Raw genomic sequence first — 27,626 nt, 5'->3', positions numbered from 1 at the left:
TCAAATGTGTGGTATCTGATGACTTAAAAACATAGAGTAGAAAACAGGCATATGGAGTGGCCCTGGATGAACCATAGTTTTAGATTGTTTAATTCTAGAATTGTGAAACAGATCTTGAAACAATTCAGATCAAAAGATGAAACTGTTACAAATGCTCCTGCAGAAATAGAGAATGCCCCCCATCAAAACCTTTGCCAGTTCCTTGAAAGGATTTGCTTGGAAGTCTGCAGAGCTGAGTGCTGGATGTCTATGCATTTTGCGAGGTCTCATGACACAAGAGCCAGAAGCATGAAGCATGCAGAAGTACATTAGAGTGTGTGTATCTGTGTGTGTATAATATAAGGTTTTATTGCTGTAATTTTTATGAAACCACATGAATGGATCAATGACAATACTCCAGTGAAGGGCAGACATGGAGCCTTCTCTATGTTTTCTTTTGAATCAACAGCCACAATTTCATTCCCCTCATGAACAACACAAGGTCTTAGGGATAAGCCTCCCTGGCCAGTAACTCCTCTCCCACCTCAGCACATAGCCTTTTTCTAACACTTGGTAATTCATCGAGGTCAACTTTGTGCCAGTTGTACTAACTTGCATCCCTAAAATCTGATCATAAGCAGCCAATCAGCCAGACTGATGCTTCTAATCTTGTTATTTCCAAGCACCCTCCACAGGGCTGTGAGCATGGCCCTGACAACCTAGAAATCTGGTGTTATCCTTCACTGTTTAAAATCTTTGTTCCCATTGTGTGCAATGTAATGGTCCTGGCTACCAATCTAGGCACACCTGGAGCAGTTCTCCACCTACTCTTTTCCAAATGTTCACTACACCCCCTCAGAACACATTTTGCTGTTTTTAACTTCTGGGCTTTGTCTATGCCCTTCCCTCTCTCAGAAATATCATCCTACTCTTGCTGGACTAAGAAACTTCTGCTTATCTCTCAATATCCAGTGTGATCGTGTTCACATTGGTAAGCCTGTGCCTGACCACTACACCCGAAATGGAGCTCACTGCCTTCTCTTTTGAAGCATTTTTCTTACTACTATATGGCAATTATTTATTACAATATCTGTTTCCTATTTAGAAACCATAAGGTCTTTGTCATAAAGACATGGACTGGTTCCTGTTTATCTTGTTATTACAGAACCTGGCATAGTACCTGGAACAAATACTGCTGGGACAACTGGATAATATTTAGAAAAAAGGCAATATTTGATCCAGACTTCACACTATATCAAAAAATGAAATCCAATGCACCAGATATCTAAGTACAAAAAAATGATACCATGCTGAGTCTAAGAGAAAAAGTGAATTTTTCCATAGCCTGCGTATAGGGAAAGACTTTCTAAATAGGAATCAAAACTCCTGATACAACAAGAGAAATGTAAATTAATTTGACATAAAAACTTTGGTATGACAAAAATCATGGTAAGAAGATTAACAATCCAAATTAAAAAGTCAGAGAAACATAGCTGCAACATATATCTCACATATAGACCTAATATTTATGATAAACTAAAAACTATTAACATTGAGGAAAGAATCTATGATACATATACATACTGAAATAATATTTAGCTTTAAACTACAATAAAGAAAAGCAGAATAAGCTATGGAGTAAATTCCAATACAGTTAAGTAAAAAGAGCAAAGAGTAAGAGTAACTATAAGATGTATCCTTTTTTTCATAAGAAAAGGGAAAGTATGTATATGGCGGATAATGAAAAATGTATATCTATGTGCATTGCTTTGCAAAAACAGTGCAGAGGGAACAAACCAGAGTGTGATAGATTATCTATGAGGGTGGTATTTGAATAGGGTGGAAGGATCCATGGGTTTATGTTTTTACATAGTTTGGATTTTGGAAACATTGATACTTTGCATACCAAATATATGTTTAAATTAACAAGGAGAGAAAAACCAAGTACTGAAATACAGATGGAAACAAATGAAATCAATTTTTTTCCAAATGAAAATGTAACTATACTGTAGAAAAAAATTAACATCATTGCCTTTTAAACACAGTACTTTTACTATATACTGTATACAATCAATCAAAAGACAAAAAAGAACTCCAAATGAATCTTGTAGTCTATTGAGTAATTGTATTCTCAGTTGGCAAATTAGTATATCTGAACCTAATTTCTGTGCATATTAGCCTTGAATAAATGCATCAATGACAGTGAGAGTCAGGTTTCTTATTTTGGAAAAAGGAATTAGAAATGTGGGAATGGGGAAGATTAGAATAACCTGTAGTGTTGTATTGGAATTAGAGTTATCAGTATAAATTTATAATTTTCTGTAATACAAATATAAATATAGGTATAGGGAGAGATATAGGTATGTATTCTTTATACTCACATTTATATATGTATATTTCTTAGCTCTGTCCGTGGAAGAGGAATTACAAACAATGGTGCTTCATTAACAATGAACACACCTAGCAACATCCCTTGTTTCTGAATATCACCCCTCACTAAAAGGTTTCCTTGAGAAATTGTAGGTTCTAAAATTGGGACAGGGAAAGTGCAAGATAACCCTAGAGCATCATGTGCAAGAAAGAAAGAAAAAGCTAAAAAATAATGGAGCTTCCACAGGAGCAACACAATGAACAATGATAGTAATAGGTTGTATCTTACTGAATAAATAAGAATTTAAGAGACAATACTGATAATAAATAAATAGATTAGATAGATAGATAGGATCGAAGATAAATGTTAAACAAAATGTGATATAAAACATAGAAGGGATGTTAGAGATTAAAAAGCATTAATTTGCCACCATCATTATGATAATTGATTCAGACAAGAATCCTAAAGGATGATAAAATGTGAGTGGAAGTTTGATAAGGAATAGGATGCTTATACAGTTTCAAAATAGCTCCACACAAATTAATTACTAATTATATGGGGAAATAGTAACTTTACAGTTGAGAATGTTGGTGGACATGACCTTAGCCAAATGATCGAAGCCAGTATCATGAATAATGGGACCATCTCAGGTCATGTGGCTCCTACTGTGATTCACTGAGATAGAGATGATGTACCTTTGTAGTATTTTAAGCAAAACTCCACAACACAAAGTATAATGAAAAATCATCAGATAAATCCAAACTGATAACCATTCTACAAAACAAATGGCCTGTATACTTCAAAATGTCAGTGACATGAAATATGAAGAAAGGCTCAGAAATCAGTCTTTATTGAAGGGGGTGAAATCTTCAGGATAATCAAATGCCCTGCATAATCCTGGATTAAGTTTTGCACTATAAAAATAATATTACCACGTGCGACATTTGATGTTAGTGGGACAATTGGCCAAATTTGACTAAGGTCTAAAGATAATGTTATTATATCCATGTTAAATGGTACCTTCATAATGAAGATTGTTTACTGGGAGGCTACAATATCTGAAATATAGTAATTGTCAACATGCATGCATGTAATGCCATGGTTTCAAAGAGTATAGCACAAGAATGCATAGAACTACAAGAAAAAATTGAATAATGTGAAGAGACTTTAAAAAGCTTTCCAATGAAAATTTCTAACATTTATAAATGCAGTACTTAGTGTCTTCCATCCAGCCTCAATGATTACTAACTCCTGGCTGATACAGTTTGTCTCTGTGTCCCCACTCAAATCTCATATTGCATTGTAATCCCCAGTTTTGGAGAAGGGACCTGGTGGGAGGGTGATTGAATCATGGGGGCTGATTTCCCCCTTGCTATTCTCATGACAGTGAATGACTTCTCACAAGATCTGGTTGTTTGAAAGTGTGTAGCACTTCCCCCTTCTCTCTCTCTCTCTCTCTCTCTGTCTCTCTCTCTCGATGCTCTAGCCCTGTGAGACGTGCCAGCTTCCCCTTCACCTTCCCCCTTTATTGTAAGTTTCCTGAGCACCCCCAGCCATGCTTCCTGTAATAGCTGTGGAACCTTGAGCCAATTAAACCTCTTTTCTTTCTAAATTACCCAGTTGCAAGTAGTTCTTTATAGCAGTGTGAGAATGGACTACTATGTTGGCCAACTTTCTTTATACTTTCGGTGCCCCCACTCATTTTCCATTCCTTGTCACCCAAATAATTTTGAAGCAAATTCCAGATATCATAGCATTTCATCCATAAATATTTCAGAATGTATCTCTGAGAGTCTCCCTTTTTCCATACCACAATAACATTATAACACATCCCCAAATCAACAGTAACCTCTTAATATCAAACATTCATTGTTCAGAACTCTCTGATAGGGATATGAGATTTGTAAGAGTTCAGTTGGATCACCCTGATACCCCACCCTTCATGTGTCCTTCCCTGTTATTTATTACTAACACACCACATATTTGATTTATTTATTTTGTTATCACTTGACTCCCCAACAAGGATGTAAGTTCTGGGAGGCAGGTGTTTTTGTCTCTGTTGTTCAATGCACTCTGTGCAGCAGCAGAACAGTGCCTCACAGATACTTACCTATTAGTATGATTGTTGAGTTAATGAACAAGTTTAGGATGAAAAAACAAATTCTCTGTTTGCTAATGCATTATTGGAGGTCCAAAAATAATAAACGGGCTGGAGCCTTGTGACGCCTGGTAAAGACCTGCCCCTGCCCTTTGCACCAACTCCTCAGTGACCAATGAACATGGCTATGTTGCAGAAATGTCTAAGGATGCAATACTTTAAATTCAGATTTTTTTTTAAAGGCGTATGGACAGAAAACATGTAATAGTGCAAAGCAAAATTCAAGGATCCACTTCATCTTGTAGGCATTGAAGGACTTTCTCTGTCAGTTTGTTGTTTGTTTGTTTGTTTTTTAGATAGAGGATCTCAATACATTGCTTAGGCTGGCCTCAAACTCCTGGGCTACAGCCATCCTTGTGCTTAAGCTTCCTGAATAGCTGGGATGACAGGTGCATGCCACTGTGCCTGGCTCTGCCTGTTTGAAAATTGCACTGAAATCCTTTATTAAAGGCAGCATTATATTGAGGATAGGGAATGCAAAGATGATATTTGGGAGTAGTGTGCCCGCCCCTTGCCAGGGCTGACATTTCAAGGGAGTAAAATTGTAAGCTGTCTTCAAATTGTCCCTGAGAAGACTGTGGAAAAAGCCCTGATTCTATTTTATGATACTTATTCAGGATTATAATCTAAACTTTAGAGATTCATGCTTTCAATGAAGAAGTGAAATTACAGGGGGGCTTAACCTGTGTGGACACTAGAATCATTTTATGGATATGGTATCTTCTAAGGAGACTGCCTGAATAATAATCACAGGCCATTCCCCCTTTGTAGATCATTATGTCTTGGGGGATTGGCTTCCAGAGTTCTAGAGCTTGGGACACTAGCTAGAAATTTTATGCAGGTATCTGGGGAAATGAAGCACAGGGATGTCAGTATAAGATTATGAAAGTTGTCAGAATCAAAAGGTAGTCACCTGTGTTAAAACTGTGACCAGTGGAGCCAGGGAAGGCAGTGAAGGGAGGTTCTCACACAGTATCCCTGATAACAAGAACTATCACATAAGATTGCAAAAACCACAACCTTGGTTAGGCCACTGCATCCTTACACAAAAAAATACTTCTGTGAGGATATCTGTCCAGCAACTGCCTATCCTACCTTGGACTGATGTCACTCTTGTTATTGACCCTTCTAGCCAAGGATAACTGTCTAAAAATGACCTGTGTAACTCTCCTCATTTTTCATTTAAAAAGCCTCATTGTCTTCCTTTATCTCCCTGAATATGCCCATGTGTATTCCCACTGGAATGCTCGTTTCTTTCTTTTCTTTTCTTTTTTTTTTGAGACGGAGTCTCGCTCTGTCGCCCAGGCTGGAGTGCAGTGGCCGGATCTCAGCTCACTGCAAGCTCCGCCTCCCGGGTTCCCGCCATTCTCCTGCCTCAGCCTCCCGAGTAACTGGGACTATAGGCACCCGCCACCTCGTCCAGCTAGTTTTTTGTATTTTTTAGTAGAGACGGGGTTTCACCGTGTTAGCCAGGATGGTCTGGATCTCCTGACCTCGTGATCCGCCCGTCTTGGCCTCCCAAAGTGCTGGGATTACAGGCTTAAGCCACCGCGCCCGGCAGCCCATTTCTTTTAAAGAGGGTCTCCAAAAGGTTTCTTTTAGAGAGCCTCTCTCAATGTAAGTTATTTGGATTTGACAAGGTCATCAGAGTAAGAAAGGAAGTGTGGCACCATAAGATCAGGGAAGGATCCATAAAAGGGAGATGGGTTCTCGTCACCTCAAGCTGCAGCTGTCATCCATGTGATTTCTTAGGGTCCCTAGTGTTCTTGGTTCATACTAATTTCCAGGAAGGGAGAGTGGTGCTTACATGATTAGGGCAGGGTTAAGGGTTCAGTTCACCAATCCCCCCTTTCCACTGTCCCTGGTTTGCCAGAGTGAGAATAGGGTAGCTAATGGATCATGAACTGAGTAAGAAGGGGCAGAGGGTGAGAGGGGACAGGCAGAAGAGAAGATAGACAGGTTCTCTTCTCCTACCCCTTCTCAAGCCTATAGCCAGTGTATTCCCACTGGAATGCCCGTTTCTTTTAAAGAGGGTCTCCAAAAGGTTTCTTTTAGAGAGCCTCTCTCAATGTAAGTTATTTGGGTTTGAGAAGGTCATCAGAGTAAGAAAGGAAGTGTGGCACCATAAGATGAGGGAAGGATCCACAAAAGGGAGATGGGTTCCTTTGGTGCACAGGGTTCCTTAGGCAGGTGCAGGGCACACAGCTTAAGGGCTGGGTTCTGGGGCTTCTGCAAGAGTGTGCATGGATGGGCAGCTGGGCTCTGCTTCTAGTGGGCTTCCTTCTCTTTGGGATCCTGCTTTCAGAGGCCTCCAAAATCCTGATGACTACCACACAGGGTGAGTGCTTGGCGGGAAAATCCAGAGACAAGTATGTTCCAGGTACCAGGCATGGGCACTGGCAGTTCTGTCACAGGGTCATCCAGGTAGGTTTCCACGCTGGGCTGGTTGGTGTCTCAGGCTGGAAAAGGAAGAGGCTGGTAGGGGCCGTGGAGCCAAGAAGGGCCTCTAACCTGGGGTGAAAAAGACAGTTCTGGAGAAAACGGAAGTTTCCTTTTCCCTCTCCAGCTCTGGACGTGCGCTGCATCGCACAAGGCTGGAGCCAGCATTTAATTTCCCAGTCCAATACGTTCGCCCTGGGCCACCTTCCTCAGTGCTGGAGAGACGTTCGGTTGCTCATTCAGTTCTTCTAAAGGGGTGCTCGGTAGTTGCCAATAGAAATTGTAGCAAGCATTTTCAGGCTCTTAAAGACGGAGGAAAGGTGCTCCTGGACGTGCCACAGCAAATTGGGGTTGTTTTCATCCATAGGAATCCCGGAGAACTGGCTGGGGCTGGTGAGAGGACCCCTGGACAATCGGGTGTTTGGAAGCCCTTTTATCTTTCATTCAAGCTACTGGAAAGGTTTTGAAGGATAAGTGGGGCAGTTAGTTTTGCATTTTGTGCCCCTATTTTTATTTCTTTTACTTTTATCCCCAAAGGAATAGAAGATAAAAGAGAAAATATATCATGGGAAAGGAGGGCGCTCCCCAAGACCCTTCTTAAGCCCACCCTGAAAGGATGGTGGGCTGTCTCTTAGATCAATTTAAGATCGTGGAGAATCTGGGATTCCTGGAGCTGGATGAAACCAAGGAGTCCATTTAATTCGGCCTTTCCATTTTATTTTCCTAAGGGGGATACCAAGGATTAAGGAAATCGAGGCACCGTTTTCAACAGTGCACCCAGCCTTCCTAATGGCCCTTGAGGTGTTGACTCCTGATGCCTTACTCCGAGTCGGGAGTGGTGGCTCACGCCTGTAACTCCAGCACTGCGGGAGGCCGAGGTGGCTGCATCGCCTGTCGGAAGTTGGAGACCAGACTGACCAATATGGTGAAGCCCTGTCTCAACTAAAAATACAAAAATTAACCGGACGTGGTGGTGCATGCCGGTAGTCCCAGCCATTCGGGAGGCTGAGGCAGGAGAATCGATTGAACTCGGGAGGTGGAGGATGCAGTGAGCCGAGATGGTGCCGCTGCACTCCAGCCTGGGTGACAGAGCGACCCTCCATCTCAAAACAACTACAACAAAAACAGTTGTAGAACGCTGTGACTCCGTGTTAATCCTTTTTTGCGTGTTTGTTTTTCCTGATCTTCAGGAGAAATTAAAAGTGGATCTCTTCAATTACACTGTTTCCCTGCCTCAGTCTTCAAGAGGGAGTTGATGTGGTTTGTGAGGTGCTAAAATCCCGGGCTTTGTTCTAGAAAACATTCTGGCTCATCAAGACCCACCATGAATGGATGCATATGTGGTCACCCCTTGTCTCTGCTTCTTACATGGATAAAATGTGACTAAGAGCAGGCAGTCTGAGGGGTAGGAGATTTTCACTTTATGTATTCCTTATTACCTCAGACCACACAAGTGTGGATGTTAAAAATAGTCACTCCCACAGATACATACTATTTCTCTAGCACCACAGCCTCTACTTCGAATCCAGTCGCTATGGGACTTCAGCTCCCAAATAATACTTGCTTCTAATTTTTGGCCATTGCCATACCTTCTTTCCTGATCTGGCTTTCTCTGCTGCCAAGACTCTTAGATTCAAGAAAACGCCCATACTGAAGCATGGTTTAGGAGAAGACATATGTAGAATTAAATGATTCAGACTTAGAGCTGTTGGAATTTTAACTTACTCTGAGGCTTGAGAGGAATGTGAGTTACATAACATGCAGTCAAGTAGCATGCAGCTGCAATTTATGCTTCTCTGATTATAGATTAACCTCCTTCCTTATTCTTCTCTGGTAGATAATTAGGAAGACCAAGAGGTGCCAGAGACAAGACTCCCTCAGGTCCTAGCCCTTTTAAGGAGTAACAAAGTAATCTTCCTGGGGATGCAGCAATCTGTAACCAATCAAATCACTGTAATGTGTGCACTGATTTTGTATGGCAAATGTTGTAATACTGCTAAAACTTCTCTGTTCTTACCTTTTAAGTGAAATCTTAACTTCTCCATTTCAGAACACTGACCCCATTTGTTTGGAGTCAGTGTTTTCTGGGTGGTCATCCTCAAGCTTTGCACTGGAATAAACTCTGTACCTAATCATGTTTTCTAAATGTCATTATGTAAGGTCGACACATTAGTGTGATGGAACTTGTACCTCTCCTGAGAATCAAACTTTTCTTTCCTTAGTATCCCAAGATTGTTCTAGAACGGGCGACATCCTAGTCTGTCTTGCAACTGGAATCCCATGGAATCCAGTTGCAAGAGAGACTAGGATGTCGCCCGTTCTAGAACAATCCCACAATTTTCCTGAATGTCTTAATTTGACTTTGCACAAAATTCAGGCCCCAAATAAGAAATATCCTGCCAAATATTGAAAGTAATGGCAAAACTGCAATTACTTTTCCACCATCCTAATACATTTCAATCTCAAGAATTTTGGCTGTAAGTGTTGACTACATATTTCTCCCTCCAGTGGAAGTTTCTTGGACTCACCCTTTAGCTCCTATATTTCTATCTCCTACAGTAACATAAAATTCCGAAGTGAAGGATCCCAGAAATAGCTCTGATTGGTTGTCCATCAATAATTCTTCAACTCACATTCACAGCTCTGTGCCATATTTTCCACCAATGCAGTTATTTCTTTTGGGCACAGTACTTCCATAAAATCTCTGGTCAGAATGCAACATGTATCTTGGAATAAGAAATGCCTAAGGTCTGAGCACAGAGAAGAAGCTCATCACACTGACATGGAGACCACGAGTCATAGAAGAAATCTTTGGTGGAAGATTGCCACAGATCAGGGATTTGGGCAGTTGGAATATAGGTGCCTGGGCTGGGGCTTACCCAAAGTGAAATGGAAGAACTGGTGAAGCTTGTCTTCACGTGTTCACTATTCCACTTCTTGTTTCCTAGACTTTTTTCTCCTGGCTTTCCCCCATACCTCCACAAACCCCTATCATGTGAGCTGCACCCGGCAAAATCATAGAGGTGGAATTGCCTGAGGCCTTGAGGGCCCAATCCTAGCCCAGTGTGTCCAGGAGGTGGCACATGGGGTCAAAAGAGATTATTCTCTAGCTCTAAAATTTAATGTCAACCTGCCTTGCTGAGTTTTTGTCTTACTTGGAGCCTGTTATTTTTGTTGGGAGAGGGAGCATGGAAGAGTGCTCTTTCTCACTTCTGGAATGGGACTGTCTGTCTTACGCCTGTATCACCATATGCCTGTATCACCATTGTATCTTAGAAGGTGTCACCTTATTTTGATTTTACAGGTTCACAGATGAGACTCTGGATTTTGGACTGCTGAGTTGATACTGAAACCAGTTAAGACTTTGGAATTAGAGGGTTGGAATGGATGTATTTGTATGTGATAAGGACATGAGTTTTTGGAGGGCAGTGACAGAATGTTCCTGATATTCCAGTCTTGAGGCACAATATCTTCAAATAAACTGCTTGCAGATATTAATCACATCTAAAAAATAACATCAGAGCAACACACAGATTAGAGTTTGATTTAATAACTAGGTTCAATGGTATATGTCAAGTTGACATTTAAAAAACACAGTTTAATACAACTCTTCTATAGCATACTGGGAATATACTAACTCTTCCCCAGAGTAGAGGTCCTTGGGTGATGTTCACTCTTATCCCTGACATTCTGTAACATAAATACTGTGAAGTAATATATTAGATTTTAAGGTGATAGAGTGAGAAGAACACAATAGTATTCTACACACTCACAAATTCATAACAAAATAAAAGGTAAATACTCATAACATTTACAATCCTTTTGCAACTGATCATATGGTGATAGCTAGCATTTGTATATCATATGCCCTTTGCCCTCGGCAAGTACTGCAATTGATTTTTTCCTGACTGGGAAGGGGTTCCAAATATTCATTTTTGAAGAGTTGGGGCTATTAGTTTTCCTTCCTGAATTGGGCTATTGTAGATTTTTTGTTGACTTTAATAAAAAGGCATGGGCATACTTAGTGATGTGCTAACAGAGTTCCTATATCCCAGGCTTACTCTTCTTTTTAATGACCTATAACAGTAAACCAAAGAAATGATCGCAGTTGTGACAAGTGCTACAAAGAAAATGAAAACATAGTATTTGCTTCTTTTTTTTTTTTTTCCCAACTTTTATTTTACGTTCGGGGGTTTATGTGCAGGTTTGTTACACAGGTAAATGTGTGCCATGGTGGTTTGCTGCACAGATCCTCCCATCACCTAGATATTGAGCCCAGCATCTATTAGTTATTCTTCCTGATCCCCTCCCTCCTCTCCCCACATCCTCTGACAGGCCCCAGTGTATGTTGCTCCCCTCCGTGTGTTCATGTGGTCTCATTATTTAGCTCCTATTTATAAGAGAACATGCAGTATTTGGTTTTCTGTTCCTGCATTAATTTGCTGAGGATGGCTTCCAGCTCCATCCATGTCCCTGCAAAGGACATGATTTTGTTCCTTTTCAGACTTACTCTTTACATCAGCGTGTAGTAGCAACCCAATTTCCCTTGGTAATCATGTCTTGCATGATAAATCCAGTCCAACATTTCAATCTCCCTACACCTTTACATACCTTCCTCTTCAGTGTCCCAAGGCAATTCTGGTATTTCAGCTTCATTTAGTGCAGGCTACCCTTTGTTTCATTTTTAACTCAACCAGACAAACACAGAGCTGTATATAACCCATCGAGCTGCAACGCTATATTGAGAATTTGTGCTTTGTGGGCCTGTATCAATAAATTCATCTCGAGTGAACTTTATGTTCCTTCAACCATTATTTCACACTATTAACTTACATTCTCACATGTATTCACCAGATTTCTGTCTGTATAAATTGAAAAAAATGCGCACTACTTTTGGTATGTACTATGTTTTCCGTTGGTTCACAATTTTAATTTCTCTTTCAAGCCTGTTGGGACTAGAGTCTAGATAGAGTTCTACAAGTCAAGAGGTTTGGTGGAAGTAGATTCTGAGGATAATCAGCAGTGTCTTCCAATTAAAATACTTCAGAGGTGCTAGTACACTTTCCTTTGAAAAATCAGGATGAACTTTCTCAGACATGAATAGCAGGGTTGCTCCTACTGGCAAAGAAGATGCAGGAGAATTCAGAGGTTAAGTATCCTCAGCTTCATCAGGATCTACCCTACATGTTTCATTCCAATTTTCAGAATCTCATTCCTTCCCAATCAATTCCCTCAGTTTAGCAGAAGATACTTTGCCTGTTTGGGAATTCAATTTGCACTGTAATTCTGCCACTCTCAGGATGAGACTCTAGATTTGATTCTCTGAAACCTCAGGCTGATGACAATGGGAGATAAATACATTCCTCTGGGAAGACATAGAAGGTTTCAGATCATTTATGTGGAACTTGAACTTGGAATTTCAAGCCCTGAGTTCATCCTTTTTCTTTACTTCGTCTACCACAGTTAGGAGCAGTCATCCTCATTACATTTATTAGTTTGACTAAAATATTTTAAGGTATCACAATTACTCAGAGATTTGCCTTTTATGAATATTTGATTAGGAATCCAGTAGTAATATTTTACAAATCTTTTTACCACATTGCACCATAGACTATCATTGTCTTCTTTACCACTGGAAAGAATACTTATGCCTTAAAATATAATCAATCATGTCAGAAACCCAATACCACAAACCCAGATCTAGTTTTTTGAACTGGATCTGGTAGATACTATCTCTACACATGGTGAAACCCTTGGAATTACACCAGTTGCTAGGAGTAGAAACAAGCAAAAACGTTGCTTAAGTACTCCAGAGATTTTGTTCTTTTTACTTTATTTGACAGCCTAGAGGCAGACTATTGAGGGCTTGCACGATGGCTCCATCATACTGTCCGTCGTCCCCATTTTCCTGTTTCTTTTTTATCTTTATTGCCCCAAACTTGCTGTCTGGTAGGTGGCTTTCAAGAAAAACTTAATATTTAAATGTTTGTACCCTCATATTTGCTTTTGCATTCGCAGATGGAATTAAGTTTCTTCTTAAAAGTTTAAAATGCATGATACCTGGGTTAAACCACTGAAAAGAAAACATTAGATATCTGAGGTCGCCCTGGAAGAACCATAGTTCTAATTGCTTAATTCTGGGACAATTCTTCAGACAATTCAGATAAAAGGATGAAATAGCTACTATGCATACTCCCTGCAGATACAGGAAAGGACCCAGACCCTTGTCAAATCCGTGAAAGAACTTGCCTTGTAGTCTGCAGAGCTGGGTGCCTGGCATCTACTCAGTTCTGTGAGTTCTCATACTGCAAGGATGCTGCACACAGCCAGGATTATGTTATATACAGAGGGATGTGTGTGTGTGTGTGTGTGTGTGTGTGTGTGTGTGAGAGAGACAGACAGACAGAGAGAGAGAGAGAGAGAGAGAGAGAGAGAGAAAGAGAGAAAGAGAGAGAGAAAGAGGGAAGTGTAAGGTCTGAATCACCAGTAATTATACCTGCCTGCTCCTGAGAGCAGGATGTGCAGGAGTGGGAATGGCAAGGGTAGGGTGGATGTCATAGACACACAATGAAGGAGAGCGTAATGTAGATATTTTCCTCTAACTAAGCCACAAGGTTTCTTCTTATCTGGCAAAGTAACTGCTAGGGAACATGTGAAAAACAGAAGTAAAAAGAGACAAAAAGAGAAAAGAAGAGAAGAAACCAAGGATGAAAACAGCAAAAATGTCATCCTCTGCAAATACAGAGAAGGAGGGAGAACCTTGAATCACCTATAATTACTCCTGCCTGCTCCCAAGAGTTGTGGTTTTAAGTTTCACCTAGTAATGAGGCACCCTAGCAGTAAGGTTTCTGGGGACAACAGAAGGACAGGAAAGTGCTGCCTAAAAGAAAGAAGACCATGTGCTGAATACTACCTTACAAAACATGGGAGACAAGTTTTGATGCTGTTCTAGAAACCAAACCATTGCCAGCAAAACTTCCTGCTTGCTTCTCTCCCAGTGCAAATGGCTTGAGCTTTCACAGTCACTGAGATATCCTAGGCAACAGGAGTGTAAACTTGAGAAAAGGCAGAACCAGAGTAGAGATTGACAGTGAGCAGAGCCAATCAGGCTGTGAGTCTGCAGCAGTAATCGCAGGCCGTCCAATTAATACTAAGAGAGTGGACCAGGGCCTCTGAGGAAGAAAGGTAAGAGGGAGGAGGCTAAGGTGGCTTGGGAGGAACCAGTTTTCCTAGATGCAGGAGACAGCGTCCATAGTTTCAGTTTGAAGCAACTGGTGGCAAAAGGTTAGCATTTAAGGTAAATCAATTTTTTTAAATCTATTCTATAATTTGATGTTTGGTTTTTTTCTTCTTGGTGTGTCTTAGCCAAGAAAAGAAGACAGTAGATGGTACTCTCTAAAAAGAAAACCTAAAAGTCTTTGAGAGTTCTTGGACTAACGAAGCCATCACTAGGCTGTTAGTGAAAAGAGGAAAGAGCTTGGTACTGGGAAAGATTTTTGTAATCTTTGCAAAAAAATGCTTAGATAAACATGTACAAAAATCAATTTCATTCAGTAAAGGGGAAGGAAGTAAACATTACTGAGCAGTCATTAAGTACTAGGTATTTGAGCGTGAAGGGTTTGGGTGAATTGCTCTAACGATCCTGATGACCACTGATAAAACTGAGTTTCAGGGAGGTTCAGCATTTCCAAGACACAGAACAATAAAACATTTCAACTTTCATTCAGACCTTGCTTTGTCTGATACTTAAACTTATGCTATTTCTGCTATACACTGATAACTGAGAATCAGAATAAAAATTAGAATGCTTATTAAAGTGTACTTACATGGCTTGTTCAAAATTATATCAAATATTTGATTTGATTCATCAGAGACTTGAGTGGGTCCTTCTTTACATTCTCAGTAAAGGACACCACCAATGACCCAGGCAGCCATCTCTATTGTCTTCAGTCTGAGGAGTATTTAAGCCATATTAAGTAGATGAAATTATTTCCTTTTTTTTTTTTGACTTATTTTTTCCTCAAACCCTACAACCACAAAAATCTATTTTGTAATTAAAAGTTTTAAATATTGAGATTTGAATTTCAGGCATACATTTGTATTTATATTCTGATAGCAATTACCCAATAGTAATGGCAATGATAAATTCTGATAGCAATATAACAGCATCTTGCTAAGCCCTGATGATATGATGATAGGAAACACAAAATATACAGCCCTTGCTCGTAAGGACCTTATAGTCTGTCTAGCAAGGCAAGTAATTCTGAAAACAAATTACATTGTCAGGCAATGTGAATGCTATTTGGACTTCACCACATGATTATGGAAGGATGGGTGGGACTTCTCTGGGCCAACAGGAAAAAGAAGGTGTACCTGAAAGTATGACTACATGTACAAAGGCACAGAGATATAGAATGCTATGGTGTGTTTGGGGAAAGTGAGTGAGTAGAGATGCAGGATAGATTTTGAATGGATGGAGAATTACTAGAAATGGCTAGAGACATAGGAAGGGTCAATGCATGAATTCAGTGCTAAGAACTTTCATTTTACCTGTATACAATGTGGAACCATCAAAAAGTCTTAAACTAGATCGTGAAGTTCATGTTTTCATTTTCTAAAGATTGCTCAGTCTTCTGAGAGACAAAGCAGAGAGGGCAAAGCTAGGAGCAGGAAACCAGCTAGTAGACAGTTGCAATGGTGGAAATGAGAAGTTACCATGCCGTGGGCTGAGTCAGTATCCGTGGCAATGGAGATAAGGGAATGGAAATGCAGGATGTGTCAAGGTAGTGAAACTCTATAGGACTTAGCTGCCAATTGGATGTAAAGGGAGAGGAAGAGTCTAGGATGATAGTCAGTTAGTGATCCGGGTAAATGGTATTGCTGTTTCCTGAAGCAAGGAGTAAGGAAGATAGGTAATGAATTTGGCTCTGGAACATTAAACTGAAAGTGTCTGTAGGTCACCCAAGTGCACATGTTTTGTGAGAAATCTGGCTCCAGAGAGTGCCTACATTAGAATAAAGTTTGGTAGTCATCATTGTATCAGGGGATATGGCTGAGATTGCCATAGGATAGTGGAATAGTGAGAAGAGAATAGATAACTGAAGCCTGAGAAACAGCACTTAAGAAGCAGGTGAAGACAAGGAAGAACCAAAATAGGACAGATCCAAGAGGGAGGAGGAGAGACAGGAAATTAGATTTATAGCCATTGACAGAAAGCGTGTTAAAAAGGAAGAATGACCAATAGTCAACTCTTGGGAGATGTGAACTAAGGGCTAATGACTGTTGAAGTTGGCAAACAGTTTAGCAATGACTTATTGGAGAGTATATTTGTTGGAATGACAGAGTGAAGACCATACTGAAATGGACCAAAGTATGAATGGGGCATGAGAAAGTGGAAAGTCTGGACATTCTTTCAAATAGTTTGACTTTGAGGGATGATAGCTAGAGGGAGTCCAGGACTGAGGGACAACAGCGGATTCATGAACTAAAGGAAGGAGCTGGTGGAAAGGAGGAAAAGGGCATAACTGATGGCTGAGAGTCTTAGAGGGTTAGGCTTCTGTGTTACAGGTAGAGAGGGCATCCTTAGATGGGAGGAAGTTCAGAACTCTCTTGGGGGAGGGATGATGAAGTCAGGATGCCCTAATAGCTCTATATTTTTATAGATTTGGAGGAGGGTGATGTGAATTTGTTCATAACTTGTGGCTCCATTTTTTTCTGGGTCTTTCAAGGCAAGGTCTGGAGTGGCAAAGATTTGGATTAGCCTTTGAGGAGACTGGAATAAGAACCTGACCAACATCATAGAAAAGTAGAGTTGTGTGTTGCAGAAGGCCTAGCTGTGGTTAAGGAAGAAATGCAGTGACACCTGTCCCTGCTGGCATGTGGGTTTATTTAGCTGCACTTCAGTCTGCCTTTAAGTACATGGAGCATGGGCAAATTGAACCAAGTTAGCTATTATTTTGAGAGGGTGGGAGATTGACAAATGAGAGTCAAGAAGGAAGGCACTGGTACTGGATGGTCAGAAAGATGCGCAGAGTGTGTAAAATGGATAAGAAAGGAAGTGAATCCAGAAGGGAAAATGAGGTAGGTAATGTCTGGGGTGAAAATGTAGGGCCAAAAGACTGGAGGTCTCATAAGGTCAGAAGCAAATTGGAATAATGGAACTGAACAGTGCAGAGAAAGTCAATCTTGAATTTTGAACTTTCAGTCTGGGCACAGTGGCTCATATCTGTAATCTCAGCATTTTGGAAGGCCAAATTGGGAGGATTGCTTGAGCTTAGGAATTCAAGACCAGCCTGGGCAACATAGCAAGATCCTGTCTCTACTAAAAAGAAGTAAAAATTAGTTGAGTGTTGTGGTGCGCCCCTGTAGTCCTAGCTACTTGGGAGGCTTTGGTGGGAGGATCACTTGTGCCCAGGAGATTGAGGCTGCAGTGAGCTACGATGGCACCACTGTGCTCCAGCCTGGGCTACAGAGTGAGATCCTGTCTCAAAAAAAAAAAAAAGAATTTTGGACTTTCAGAGGAGACCAGATTTGGTTGGGAGAGAATGCTGAGACAAAAAACAGGTAGAGTTGAGTTGGTAGAAAGCAAGGAGCTCCAGGAACTTCATAGCTGCCTGTTGGATGGATTATCTAGATGAGCTCTAGGTTTTCCCAGATTGATGACACTATTTGAAATGGAGAGGACATCTCTGAGGCAACATTCAGAGTCTCAGTGATTTATAAACTGACAGAACCAAAGAGGAATATAGGAAGTCTGTCCAGCTAGGCTGTGCTTCAAAGAAGGATGTGGGTATAGGTCATGACGTGGAGGTGACAGGCTGCATCTTAAAATCTGTGAGGTTCCTTAATACTTAGAATTTGGGGTAAGAGGTGCTTTCATCTGAGAAGACTGCAAGAGGGGTAGGGTTCCTTAGGCAAAATCAGATACCATCCAGGATAAAGACATTGTACCAATCAGTGTCTTGGCAGGAAATTGATGGCACATTCAAAAGTAGTAACAGAAAAGAGTTTAATGAAGGACAATTCACAGAAGTGTGGATAGGGCTAAGCAATATAGAGAAAGCATAATGAGACACCCAGCAATGCCGCAGTCAGAAGGGGCAAGAAAGGTGTTATCCATAGCCCTAAAGGGGCAAAAGGAGGAGTGGTTTTCATATCTCAATCAAAGCATTTCTGTAGGGAGGGCTGCCTTTGGTGAAGGATATGGTCACTGAAAAACTGTGGCTTGGCAGAGTGGAAGCTGGGGAAATAAATACTCCAACCTCTATCTCCTCCTCTCCTCTGATCTTCTGCTGATGCCTCCAAATGGTGGAACACAGCTGGAAGCCAGTGAGCAGGGAAGTGTGGTTAACACAGTTTATGGAGGTTAACCTCTTGTAGCACAGATGTGAGTGGGGAATGAATCAGGAGAAGCACACGGGCTAACAATATTCATCTCATCAGTGACGACTGCTGTTCAGAGGTTGATCAAGATGAGGAGGCTTATAATTGAATGAGGAATAGAGGAAAATCTGGGTGTCTCTGGATGGAAGGTGCGCTTGGTGCCAAGAGGGCCAACCTCTGCTCGTAACTTGTGGAGGTGGTGGTGAGGTGCTCCAGAGCAAGGAGTGGGAGTGTTTAGCTCGTGGAATAACACTTTTGGCTTCAACTGTTGCTTTAATCTCTTGGAAAATGAAATAAGAATTTTCTTTGTAAAATGTTGCTCTTTATTCTGATATCAGACAGCTTTGTATAAAGAAAACATATCAAGGTTCAAAAGAGCAGTTTTCTGTATTTCAGAAGTCAACAGATTGGCATTTGGGAGAAGATGGCATTACAAGACACAAATGTAGAAATGGCCACATGTTGGCTTCTCACAGGCAGGTTTCCTAATGCCCATGAATGTTTGTTCAATTCATGATATTCTTTGGAGCAGATTGTCTCCCACATTTTTAGCCATAATTCCATTGCCACTCAACATACTGCTTTTCCTGCAGTCTGAGAATAATTTTAAAATTCTTGTATATTTTCTTGTAAACTGAAGTCAAATAGAATTAAAATTTCCCAAACTAAAAAGTATAGTTTGAGACAGCAGGACAGTCTTTGGTTGAGAGGTGGATGACAGCTCTTCTTACTTTCTTTAGAAGCTCTGCTTAGTGTGTGTCCTCTCTGCAGTTACCCCTCTAGCCTAGACAGGAGTTCTTCACGCCTAGGGAGGAGCAGGCAAACACTCTTCAGTAACAAACAGCATCAGTCCTTCTTACTTAGTGTACTTTGGACTCAATATTGCTAATAAGCCTGACCCAGTTTTATAAATGAGTGCCCTGTGAGAAATGCAAATCAAAACCACAATGAAATACCATCTCACACCAGTTAGAATGGTGATCATGAAAAAGTCAGGAAACAGCAGGTGCTGGAGAGGATGTGGAGAAATAGGAACACTTTTACACTGTTGGTGGGACTGTAAACTAGTTCAGCCATTGTGGAGGACGGTATGGCGATTCCTTAAGGATCTAAAACTAGAAATACCAGCCATCCCTACTGGGTATATACGCAAAGGATTATAAATCATGCTGCTATAAAGACACATGCACACGTATGTTTACTGCGGCACTATTCACAATAGCAAAGACTTGGAACCAACCCAAATGTCCATCAATGATGGACTGGAGTAAGAAAATGTGACACATATACACCATGGAATACTATGCAGCCATAAAAAAGGATGAGCTCATGTCCTTTGTAGGGACATGGATGCAGCTGGAAACCATTGTTCTCAGCAAACTATCGCAAGGGCGGAAAACCAAACACTGCATGTTCTCACTCATAGGTGGGAATTGAACAATGAGATCACTTGGACACAGGGTGGGGAACATCACACACCGGGGCCTGTCGTGGGGTGGGGGTAGGGGGGAGGGATAGCATTAGGAGATATACCTAATGTAAATGACGAGTTAACGGGTGCAGCGCACCAACATGGCACATGTATACATATGTAACAAACCTGCACATTGTGCACATGTACTTTAGAACTTAAAGTATCATTTAAAAAAATGAGTGTCCTGTGGTGACTATAGGGGTTTCCTGTTTTAAAAAATGAACATTTTTTGAGATAAACCAGGTCAGGGGCCAAATTTGGCCCACGGGGTGTGGTCTGATGTCCCGGGCCTAGATTATTTTAGATTATGTTTGCCTGCACTGACGACATCCTTCCTAACTGCCCATGGAAAAGTGAGTCTTATTTGCTTTGGGTGAACGGAGGTGAAAAGGGAGAAGTCATCAATGTGTTGACATCTGCCCTTAGGGCTTTCCTTAGTCTTCTGCATCAGAGTGACCTGGTTGCTCCATGTTTAGAAAGCTTCATGCTCCACATGGTTTTGTGAAATAAATTATCCACAGATAATTTACAAAAGGCTGCTGGGGGACTGGCAGATGCAAAAGGCCCTGCTCAGAATCTTCGTTTTGCTACTGATGTATGAACTGAGACAACCTCCAAATCTCTCTGTAGCTCAGTTTCCTTATTTTGTGAAAAGTGGATATAGCTATGTCTGTAACCTATACGAATTGTTATCAAGACTTACTTTATACCAGACAAATTTTCTGTTCTAAACAAACTGTGAAAAACTTGCAAGACACAGGCCACCCTTTTAGCAGAGAACATGGGACAGAGTAAGTGTGCAGAAAATGTTTCCTATTACTCTTGTTCTTATCTTTTGCATAGTCCTGGAGGTCAGCAAAGTATTTCTGTATAAGGCCAGAGAGTAGGAAATTTAGGCTTCATGGTCCAGAAGGTCTATGATGCAGCTATTCAACTTTTGAGTTGTAATGCGAAAGCTGCCACAAACCATATATAAATACAAGCATGTGGCTATTTTCCAAAAAAATGTTATTTACAAAACCAGGTGGAGGGCCAAATTTGGCCCATGGGGTGTGGTCTGATGTCCCAGGCCTGGATTATTTTAGGTTATGTTTGCCTGCACTGAGGGCGTCCTTCCTAACTGCCCATGGAAAAGTGAGCCTTATTTGCTTTGGGTGAACGGAGGTGAAAGGGGAGAAATCATCAATGTGTTGATGTTTGCCCTTAGGGTTTTCCTTAGTCTTCTGCATCAGAGTGACCTGGTTGCTCCACATGTTTAGAAAGCTTCATGCTCCACACGGTTTTGTGAAATAAGCTGATTTAGACATGCTCGCACTCTTACTTTTTGGAATAACAATATTTCTTCTGGCAACTGAGGCAGAAACTGTAAGTTGCCTACTCAGTAGCCACTGTCTTCTTTTTTATAAACAGAACCTTGTGGGTGGCAAAGTATCCAGTCAAAAATCAGGTTTCCCAGACTCCTTTGGAGTGGCTGATGAGATTTACATAGAAGGAACTGGGCGAGTCTTCTGGGAACCAGTTCAGAAAGGGCTGATTTCGTTGAGAAGAGCATCCTTCTTGCCTTTTCCCCTTTTTCTTTTCTTTTGCTTGGAGTGTGGAGGTAATAGCTGGAGCTGCTATGGCTATTATGTATGAATATTATATACCTTTAGGCAACTTTGAGTATAAAAACTATGCTAGGGTAGAAAGATAGGAGAGTCTGGAAACACTGATGACGACTTGAAGCACTTCCAGACTTCTTTTACGTGAAAGTAAAGTAAATCTCTATCATTTTCAGAGACAGGACCTACTTCTATTATGAGTTGCTGGACACAATTCATAACTGATATGCTGATCTACACTGATGTTGGCACTATGACATTGGATTTCTTTTTTTTTTTTTTCTTTTTGGGACAGAGTTTCGCTCTTGTTTCCCAGGCTGGAGTGCAATGTTGCAATCTCAGCTCACAGCAACCTCTGCCTCCCGGGTTCAAGCCATTCTCCTGCCTCAGCCTCTGGAGTAGATGGGATTACCGGCATGCGCCACCATGCCCTGCTAATTTTGTATTTTTAGTAGAGATGAGTTTCTCTATGTTGGTCAGGCTGGTCTCAAACTCCGGACCTCAGGTGATCCACCCGCCTCAGCCTCCCAAAGGGCTGGGATTACAGGTGTGAGCCACCGCGCCTGACCTGACATTGGATTTTTATCCCTTAACACTTTTTGGTTTTCTAGAAGTATCAGTTAAGAACAACTAGGATACAAATAATTGACTAGATTTCTAAGTGGTCATAAAGTAAACATTAAAATAGACAAATGACTCCAAAAGAAGCATTCATTCTAACGGACTGCAAGATAGTTACTAAGTGATTTTGGTGACTAATGGCTGCAAAAGGGCAAATGTCCACCAGAGCTGTGGCTTTACCTGCATCTAAAAGGGTGATAGAAGATGTACCAGTTGGGCTTTGTCCTTGCAGTGGGTTTGAAATAATTTTCTGAGGTCACGACTTCATAGCAAAAATGGAATATTTGAAAGTTACCTGGTTGATCTTAAGAGCATAACCATTGAAATCAAAAGAAGTTTTATTTTTCTTTTGTCTTGGTTTTATTTATTTGTTTATTTATTTCTCTATTTTGCAATTCAGCTAAATCTTTGCTTACCTTCGCACAGTTTAGGTAGCTTCTTACTCTGTTTCTTTAAGATGTTGCATCGAGCAGGTTGACCTAACTCAGAATAGACTGTAAGCTATTTCTTGGTAAAAACCCTAGAGACTCAAGGCACAGCAAAGGGAAAAGCAAGATGGAGAAGACAGCAAGGAGAGAGCTATTAGGAGAGTGCATGCCCCTGACATTCCCAGTGGGTGCTTATTATGAAAAGGACCCTGTAACCTTGGGGCCTCTGTATTTTATTAAACCTGGGTTTCTTTTTTTTTTTTTTTAACCACATTGTGTCAGTTACATGGGTTCTTGAATATTATGCTAAGCTGTTTATTTTGTTCTCTTTCATAGTCAAAAGTGCTGGAGAGACTGCTACTTGACAAAATTCTGCTGAGAGAAGTGGTTATAATGGAGTGACTTTCTCTCTCGTCATGATTCTCAGGGGTGAATCTCTTCTCACACTGGATTGCTAGTTATTTTACCCAGCTAAAGGTCACTATTTACGGTCAGTCCAAACATAGCAGGAATAAGCTTTTTGCCGTCTGTATCAGTTAGGAATAATTTGACTGCAAGTGACTGAAGACCTGACCAACAGCCTATTAAACAGATAATGCAAAGAGATTTATGTTTCTTACAAGACAGGAGTGTGAAGTCAAGAAATTGCCAACATTGGTGCAGCAGCTCGATGATGTCAGGGCTCTAAATTGGTATGGATATGATTCCCTTGGCCCTTCCCTCATGATTGCGTAGAGGCTGCCACAGTTCCAGACATTACATCCTCACTCAAGGCATGAGGAAAGCAAAAGAGATGAGAGAGATATTCCAGAGCTCTCAGCACTTTCCTTTGGGTCCCTTTGGCCAGAACTGGTTCCTATGCCTACCCAGTAGAAAGTGGAATACAGCAGAGAAAAAGGGGAATAGAATGACTTTGTCTCAGCCAGGTGGCAGTGTCTAAAAAACTAGCTGTAATTCAAATTTAATCAAGTTAAAACTACTTCTAGGAATGTAAACTTCCAAGGGTTGGAACCTTGGCTGTCTCATCATTCCTCTTGTATGGCACATAATAGGTGTTTTATAAACATGTGTTAATGCAGAACCAAGACTAGAGTGAGGCAAGGTAGGTGTTTAGGGTGCACTATTTAAGGAGACACTCATTCTCAGGCTTGGGCAAGTGTATGGTTGACATTTGCATGATTCTGAGACTGTGTGCCTCTTTAAACATTATGCCTTTTTCTTACTTAGCCCTACTCCCAACCCTGGTTCAGTGAATAAAATGAAATACGAATATGTATGAAGTAAACACTTTATCACAATGATATTTATAAAATATTATTTTTAAAATGTACCATATCACAAACATTAAAATAAGGACTGAATTCACATCTCAAAGATCACTAGAAAGAAGTAAAGACTGTGGTTTAGCATAAATGGGCTCTACACAAACCTGCCTATTGAGAGTGGCTGCAACATGCATTTTAAGCATTTTGAGAAAATGTATTTTGATGCACAGAAAAACTGGCAAGATGCCAGACCTCAGTGACATCTTATTTCCACAGTATGCTATTTCACTTAAGTATAGATGAAATGCCATCATACTTTATGTGGTATGTGGAAGTTGGAAATCCAAACAAAAACCAGATGTTTCATATATTCATACATTTTAGAAAAAATTTTAAAAATAAATTGTGGGAAAATAGTAAATGATATGAAGGTAATCAGTGCAGAAGTTTTGAGTTTGATTTAAAAATCCTCACGCATCTTTTTTTTTCTTTTTTATTGTACTTTAAGTTCTAGGGTACATGTGCACAACGTGCAGGTTTGTTACATATGTATACATGCGCCATGTTGGTGTCCTGCACCCATTAACTCATCATTTACATTAGGTATATCTCCTAATGCTATCCCTCCCCCCTCCCCCCACCCCACAACAGGCCCCGGTGTGTGATGTTCCCTACCCTGTGTCCAGGTGTTCTCATTGTTCAGTTGCCACCTATGAGTGAGAACATGTGGTGTTTGGTTTTCTGCCCTTGCGATAGTTTGCTGAGAACAATGGTTTCCAGCTGCATCCATGTCCCTACAAAGGACATGAACTTATCCTTTTTTATGGCTGCATAATATTCCATGGTGTATATATGCCACATTTTCTTAATCCAGTCCGTCATTGATGGACATTTGGGTTGGTTCCAAGTCTTTGCTATTGTGAATAGTGCCGCAGTAAACATACGTGTGCATGTGTCTTTATAGCAGCATGATTTATAATCCTTTGCGTATACACCCAGTAATGGGATGACTGGGTCAAATGGTATTTCTAGTTCTAGATCCTTGAGGAATTGCCACACTGTCTTCCACAATGGTTGAACTAGTTTACAGTTCCACCAATAGTGTAAAAGTGTTCCTATTTCTCCACATCCTCTCCAGCACCTGCTGTTTCCTGACTTTTTAAAGATCACCATTCTAACTGGTGTGAGATGGTATTTCATTGTGGTTTTGATTTGCATTTCTCTGATGGCTAGTGATGATGAGCATTTTTTTCAGGTGTCTGTTGGCTGCATAAACGTCTTCTTTTGAGAAGTGCCTGTTCATATCCTTTGCTCACTTTTTGATGGGGTTGTTTGTTTTTTTCTTGTAAATTTTTTTGAGTCCTTTGTAGGTTCTGGATATTAGCCCTTTGTCAGAAGAGTAGATTGCAAAAATTTTCTCCCATTCCGTAGGTTGCCTGTTCACTCTGATGGTAGTTTCTTTTGCTGTGCAGAAGCTCTTTAGTTTAATTAGATCCCATTTGTCAATTTTGGCTTTTGTTGCCATTGCGTTTGGTGTTTTAGACATGAAATCCTTGCCCAGGCCTATGTCCTGAATGGTATTCCCTAGGTTTTCTTCTAGGGTTTTTATGGTTTTAGGTCTAACATTTAAGTCTCTAATCCATCTTGAATTAATTTTTATGTAAAGTGTAAGGAAGGGATCCAGTTTCAACTTTCTACTTATGGCTAGCCAATTTTCCCAGCACCATTTATTAAATAGGGAATCCTTTCCCCATTTCTTGTTTTTGTCAGGTTTGTCAAAGATCAGATGGTTGTAGATGTGTGGTATTATTTCTGAGGGCTCTGTTCTGTTCCATTGTCTATATTTCTGTTTTGGTACCAGTACCATGCTGTTTTGGTTACCATAGCCTTGTAGTACAGTTTGAAGTCAGGTAGTGTGATGCCTCAAGCTTTGTTTGGCTTAGGACTGTCTTGGCAATGCAGGCTCTTTTTTGGTTCCATATGAACTTTAAATTAGTTTTTTCCAATTCTGTGAAGAAAGTCATTGGTAGCTTAATGGGGATGACATTGAATCTATAAATTACCTTGGGCAGTATGGCCATTTTCACGATATTGATTCTTCCTATCCATAAGCATGGAATGTTCTTCCATTTATTTGTGTCCTCTTTTATTTCACTGATCAGTGGTTTGTAGTTCTCCTTGAAGAGGTCCTTCATATCCCTTGCAAGGGATTCATTGATTTTTTTGGAGGGTTTTTTGTGTCTCTATCTCCTTCAGTTCTGCTCTGATCTTAGTTATTTCTTGCCTTCTGTTAGCTTTTGAATGTGTTTGCTCTTGCTTCTCTAGTTCTTTTAATTGTGATGTTAGGGTGTGAATTTTAGATCTTTCCTGCTTTCTCTTGTGGGCATTTAGTGCTATAAATTTCCCTCTACACACTGCTTTAAATGTGTCCCAGAGATTCTGGTATGTTGTATCTTTGTTCTCATTGGTTTCAAAGAACATCTTTATTTCTGCCCTCATTTTGTTATGTATCCAGTAGTTAGGTTGTTCAGTTTCCATGTAGTTGAGCAGTTTTGATTGAGTTTCTTAATCCTGAGTTCTAGTTTGATTACACTGTGGTCTGAGAGACAGTTTGTTATAATTTCTGTTCTTTTGCATTTGCTGAGGAGTGCTTTACTTCCGACTATGTGGTCAATTTTGGAATAAGTGTGATGTGGTGCTGAGAAGAATGTATATTCTGTTGATTTGGGGTGGAAAGTTCTGTAGATGTCTATTAGATCTGCTTTGTGCAGAGTTGAGTTCAATTCTTGGATATCCTTGTTAACTTTCTGTCTCGTTGATCTGTCTAATGTTGACAGTGGGGTGTTAAAGTCTCCCATTATTATTGTGTGGGAGTCGAAGTCTCTTTGTCAGTCTCTAAGTACTTGCTTTATGAATCTAGGTGCTCCTGTATTGGGTGCATATATATTTAGGATAGTTAGCTCTTCTTGTTGAATTGATCCCTTTACCATTATATAATGGCCTTCTTTGTCTCTTTTGATCTTTGTTCGTTTAAACTCTGTTTTATCAGAGACTAGGGATTGCAACACCTGCCTTTTTTTGTTTTCCATTTGTTTGGTAGATCTTCCTCCATCCCTTTATTTTGAGCCTATGTGTGTCTCTGCATGTGAGATGGGTCTCCTGGATACAGGAAATTGATGGGTCTTGACTCTTTATTCAATTTTGCCAGCCTGTGTCTTTTAATTGGAGCATTTAGTCCATTTACATTTAAGGTTAATATTGTTATGAGTGAACTTGATCCTGTCATTATGATGTTAGCTGGTTATTTTACTCGTTAGTTGATGCAGTTTCTTCCTAGCATTGATGGTCTTTACAATTTGGCATGTTTTTGCAGTGGCTGGTTCCTGTTATTCCTTTCCATGTGTAGTACTTCCTTCAGGAGCTCTTGTAGGGCAGGCCTGGTGGTGACGAAATCTCTAAGCATTTGCTTGTCTGTAAAGGATTTTATTTGTCCTTCACTTATGAAACTTAGTTTGGCTGGATATGAAATTCTGGGTTGAAAATTCTTTTCTTTATGAATGTTGAATATTGGCCCCCACTCTCTTCTGGCTTGTAGAGTTTCTGCTGAGAGATCTGCTGTTAGTCTGATGGGCTTCCCTTTGTGGGTAACCCGACCTTTCTCTCTGGCTGCCCTCAACATTTTTTCCTTCATTTCAACTTTGGTGAATCTGACAATTTGGTGTCTTAGAGTTGCTCTTCTCAAGGAATGTCTTTGTGGCGTTCTCTGTGTTTCCTGAATTTGAATGTTGGCCTGCCTTGCTAGATTGGGGAAGTTCTCCTGGATAATATCTTGCAGAGTGTTTTCCAACTTGGTTCCATTCTCCCCATCACTTTCAGGTACACCAATCAGATGTAGATTTGTTCTTTTC

The 27,626-nt window shown here is 40.5% G+C and overlaps 1 protein-coding gene and 1 long non-coding RNA gene across 3 annotated transcripts in view; one reads left to right on the top strand and one right to left on the bottom strand.

Annotated features, from left to right (window-relative positions):
• Positions 1–12,763: 12,763 nt before the first annotated feature.
• Positions 12,764–13,985, bottom strand: LOC116274880. Its single transcript, XR_004183687.1, has 2 exons — positions 13,861–13,985; positions 12,764–13,020 (listed from the first exon to the last, which is right to left on the bottom strand). It is a non-coding gene; the product is annotated as an uncharacterized LOC116274880 (long non-coding RNA).
• Positions 13,986–14,150: 165 nt separating this feature from the next.
• CAPSL (calcyphosine like) overlaps positions 14,151–27,626 on the top strand; it is a 36,877-nt gene continuing 23,401 nt past the window's right edge. Inside the window, exons 1-2 of one of the 2 annotated variants that reach the window (XM_021939284.2) lie at positions 14,151–14,244; positions 22,790–22,943. The gene's annotated coding sequence lies outside the window, so the exon portion shown is untranslated. The remainder of the gene's footprint in view (positions 14,245–22,789; positions 22,944–27,626) is intronic. The other variant, XM_003899575.5, reaches the window with a different exon arrangement.

The sequence above is a fragment of the Papio anubis genome, chromosome 5 (assembly GCF_008728515.1).
Source record: "Papio anubis isolate 15944 chromosome 5, Panubis1.0, whole genome shotgun sequence".
In the NCBI taxonomy this organism is placed as follows: Eukaryota; Metazoa; Chordata; class Mammalia; order Primates; family Cercopithecidae; genus Papio; species Papio anubis.
Note: the sequence above shows the minus strand (reverse complement) of the source record. Positions and strands in the feature narration are given on the sequence as shown.